Here is a 4,679-nt window from a genome sequence, read left to right as displayed (position 1 = left end):
TGCCCTTCACTCCTCCCAAGAACATCTTGACACCAAGAACAGCTACGTAAGAATCCTACTCATTGACTACAGTTCAGTCTTCAACACTATTATCCCCTGGAGACTGATTACGAAACTTAGTGATTTTGGACTAAGCCCCACTCTCTGCAAATGGATGCTCAGTTTCCTAACCCACAGGCCACAATGTTTCATCGTCACTAACGCTCAATACTGGAGCCCCCAGGGGTGTGTACTCAACCCCCTACTGTACTCACTGTATACCCATGACTGTGTCGCCAAAACCAGACTAATGCCATTTACAAGTTCGCTGAGGACACCACCATAGTCAGTCAAATCTCAGATGCTGACGAAACAGACTACAGACGGGAGGTGGAAGACCTGGGAAAATGGTGCACTGAGAACAACCTAGCTCTCAATGCTGGCAAAACCAAGGGACTCATTACTGACTTTCAGCGGGATGTTACTCATACCCCCTACACATTAACAGCACAGAGGTGGAATGAGTGGAGAGTGTCAAGCTCCTGGGAGTGGTCATCCACAATGAGCTTTCTTGGACTCTTCATGTGGATGCACTGGTTACAAAGGCCCAACAACGTCTCCTGTTCCTCAGGCAGCTGAGGGAATTTAGCATGACGGCGAATACCCTCGCCAACTTTTATAGGTGCGTCATCGAGAGCATTCTGTCTGGATGTATCACTCCCTGGTGTGGCAACTGTACCATTCAAGATCAGAGACAGTTACAGAGAGAGGTGAACTTGGCCCAGACAATTACAAAGGCCCACCTATAGAATCCATCTACCAGACCCGCTGTCAAGGAAAGACCGCCAGCATTCTCAAAGATCCATCCCACCCTGGCAATGTTTTTCTACACCCTCTACCATTGGGGAGAAGGTACAGAAGCCTGAACACATGCACCAGCCGGTTTTGTAACAGTTTCTACCCGACTGTTGTTAGATACTGAATGGACACTCAAACTCTTAGCATTCGCCTGTTTTTGCCGTTGTTTACCTATTATTTACTTCTCTGTGCTATTTAACTCTATGATCTGCCTGTATTGCTCGCAAGACAAAGCTTTTCACTGTGCCTCGGTATACGTGACAATAAATTCAATTCTGTTTTTCCCTCTTGTTGGTTCCCTCACCATCTGCTGCAAATCCAGTCCAGCTGGATTTGATCACCTCAGTCAGGAGTGGTGCTGCCAAGCTCCTCATGATGGTGGACATTGAGATCCCCCACCCAGAGTACATTCTGTGGCCCTTGTCAGCCTCTGTGCTTTTTTCCAAATATCGGGAAGTACAAGGACTGGTCAGCCAAGGGGAGGAAACAGCAGATTTCATTGCCTACGTATGACTGATACCATGAGACTTCATGGGGTCCAGAGTCAATACTGGGGACTCCTAGGGTAAATTCCTCTTGAATCCATTCCACGGTGTTGCAGGTTTTGTGGATCGGCCTTGCCATTAGGACAGGACATACCCAGGGATGGTGATCGTGGTGATGGGACGTTGTAAGGTACGATTCCATGAGTATGACTTTTCAGGCTTGACGAGCCTGTGACTCAGATTACCCAAGTTTGGCACCAGAAGAGGGTGTGTCTTGTCATTCCTTGTGCACAGGTCAATTAATGGGGTTCTGTCTGTTCTTCTTCAGGTTTCCTGTCGCAGTTTTGACACATCTGTGTGCTTTGTTTGGCTATTTCAGAGGGTCTGTGATTTGTGTAGCCCGGAGTCACAGGTAGGCCAGCTCATGCAAGGATAGTAGATTTTGTTCCCCAAAGGACATTTTGAACCAGATGGGTTTCTATTAAATATATAACGTCATCAGCATTTTAGTCCAAGTTGTTGATAAATTCACTAGATTGCTATTGGTGAAGAGGGCAAGGGAGAAATGTTCAAAAAGACAATCTGGAGTGAGGGAGCGGAGGAAAGAAGCCAGTAGTATCTTCACATTCCGGAATGATCCTGGCTAGATCTGTCAGTGCTGGAAATGTGTTGCTGGAAAAGCGCAGCAGGTCAGGCAGCATCCAGGGAACAGGAGAATCGACGTTTCGGGCATAAGCCCTTCTTCCTGAAGAAGGGCTTATGCCCGAAACGTCGATTCTCCTGTTCCCTGGATGCTGCCTGACCTGCTGCGCTTTTCCAGCAACACATTTCCAGCTCTGATCTCCAGCATCTGCAGACCTCACTTTCTCCTCATAGATCTGTCAGTGAATGACAAAGAAAAGTCATTGAAATCAGATGATCATTCACTTTACTCTCGTTTGTGGGATCTTACCATTCACAAATTGGCTGTTACATTCATACATTATGACATTGTCCTGAGACCTTGAAAACCACTACAGAAATGTAGGTTTTAGCTATTTGCCCTTGTCTTTGCTTGTCCTTCATGTGGCCATAGACCCTTCCATTAAATGCAGAAAGAGACAATGTGGCTTTCATCACACTTTACGCACAACCTATCGTAGTTAATAATTTCAGTCCAATCTCTGCAACTTGGGATCGGTGAATTGGTTCCTTGATTGTCGTTTTGTAGTCTGTAGGTAGATTTGTGGATCCAGGATATGAAGGCCTGTGTGAGATGGATAAGCATAATAAGACTATAAGACACAGGAGCAGAAATAGACCATTCAGTGCACCAAGATTGCTCTACCATTCTATGAGATTATGGCTGACCTGATAATCATCAACGCTTTCCTGTCTTAGCCCCATTACCCTTGATCCCCTTACTGATTAAAAGTCTGTCTCAGCCTTGAATATATTTAATGACCCAGCCTTGACAGCCCTCCGTGGTAAAGAATTCCACAGATTGTTAACCTTCTGAGAGAGGGAATTCCTTACCATCTCTGTCTTAAATGTGCAATCCCTTAATCTGAGACTATTCCATCAGTGCCTTTATTCTCCCACAAGGAGAAACAGATTCTCTGCATCTACCTCGTCAAGCCCCTAAATTTCTCATATATTTCTCAAAATCTCTTCTGATTCTTCTAATTTCCAATGAATACAGGCTCAACATACTCAACCTCTCTTCGGAAGAAAATCTATTCATATCTGTATTAATCTAATAACTTTCTCTGCCCCCAATTCTAGGCGAAAGTGAGGACTGCAGATGATGGAAATCAGAGTCTACATTAGAGTGTTGCTGGAAAAGCACAGCAGGTCAGGCAGCATCTGAGGAGCCAGGAGAATCAACGTCTCGGGCAAAAGCCCTTCATCCGGAATGAGGCTGTGAGCCGAGGGGTTGATGAGATAAATGGGAGGGGGTGGGGCTGGGGGTAAGGTAGCTGAGAGTGTGATAGGTAGATGGGGATGGGGGTAAAGATGATAGGTCAAAGGGGAAGGTGGAGCTGACAGATGGGAAGAAAGATGGACAGGTCATGAAGATGGTGCTGAGTTGGAAGGTTGAACTGGAATAAGATGGGGATAGGGGAAAATGAGGAAACGAGTGAAATCTACATTTGCTTCCGTGCTAGTATATCTTTCATGGTGTGCAGGTGCCAGTGTTGGACTGGGGTGGACAAGGTCAGAAGTCACCTGACACCAGGTGATAGTCCAACAGGTTTATTTGAAATCACAAGCTTTCGGAGCGCTGCCCCTTCATCAGGTTAAGTGAAGGGAAGCACACAGGCACATGAAGTGTAGGCAGAGAGACCAAAAGATTGTACAAATGGTGTGAGTGGAGTGTCAATAGGCTGAATAATAAGTCTCTGTAGGTGATCAAAAGTGTCAGATGGTGTGAGTAAAGTGTAAACAGGTGAACAGCTGGTGAAGGTATGGCCAGTAATCTGATTATTTGAGGCAGATAGATAATTCCAAAATAATTAAAAATAAGGTGGTGCATGAAACAACCCTAATGGCTGGAATAACATGATAGGTATCAGAGTTGCATGCTAAGAGTATCCAAGTAATCCAAAACTGGACAAACTAATTAAGGTAAAGGGATCATAAAAAATTATCAAGTGTATCATTCCTCAGACAAGGACATCAAAGCTGCTCATAGTATTCCAGTTGTGGTCTAACCAGTTTTAGAAAGACATCCTAGTTTTATACTCCATTTCGTTTGAAATAAAGACACCATTCTGTATGCCTTCCCTATTGGATCCTAACTGTACTGACTGTAACAAGGTCAGTCAGGTGGACCTCACAGACTATGAGTTCTCTGACTGGGCTTGTTAATCTGGTCCAATCACTGACCCCTGGCTGACAGAAACAGAATTGTTGGGAGTGGAGTGCATCATTTCTCCCTCCAACTCTATTTTGATTTAGTCCCTACCCTCCCCTTCACTGTTTTGATCACACAGCACTGCCCTTTGATGTGAAGGGCAGTGTTTGTCACTGGACACTCGGGTGTTTTCCTATCTTCCTGGTGGTGGAATTTAAAAAATAAATAAATAAAAGCGGTGACATTCCAACTCTATTTTGATTTAGTCCCTACCCTCCCAAAACAAAAAAAAAAGAAACAGAATTGTAATAAGCACTACCGCAGTTAGGCGGTAGTGTGGGGGAAAAAAAAAAGTTGCTTTGGTAAAATAAAAGAAACAGAATTGTTCCCCAGTGGAGGGCTCTCTACGCGGGAGTCCTCCCCCTTTCTCTCGGGGATCTGGGGTGGAGGGTGCTGCACGCAGCAGTCCCCTGCAACCGCAGGTTGCGGTGGTTCACAGACTCCCAGCCCAACTGCTTGTT

General features: G+C 45.2%; 1 long non-coding RNA gene across 1 annotated transcript in view; it reads right to left on the bottom strand.

The window, feature by feature from the left end:
- Nucleotides 1-2,233: 2,233 nt before the first annotated feature.
- The window catches only part of LOC122553354, a 21,746-nt gene continuing 19,300 nt past the window's right edge, over nucleotides 2,234-4,679 (bottom strand). The window contains exon 2 of the long non-coding RNA XR_006312688.1: nucleotides 2,234-2,568. This is a non-coding gene — a long non-coding RNA (uncharacterized LOC122553354). The remainder of the gene's footprint in view (nucleotides 2,569-4,679) is intronic.

Source organism: Chiloscyllium plagiosum, chromosome 10, assembly GCF_004010195.1.
Source record: "Chiloscyllium plagiosum isolate BGI_BamShark_2017 chromosome 10, ASM401019v2, whole genome shotgun sequence".
NCBI lineage: Eukaryota > Metazoa > Chordata > Chondrichthyes > Orectolobiformes > Hemiscylliidae > Chiloscyllium > Chiloscyllium plagiosum.
The sequence above is the reverse complement of the archived record's forward strand: the minus strand, read 5'-3'. Positions and strand labels throughout refer to the sequence as shown.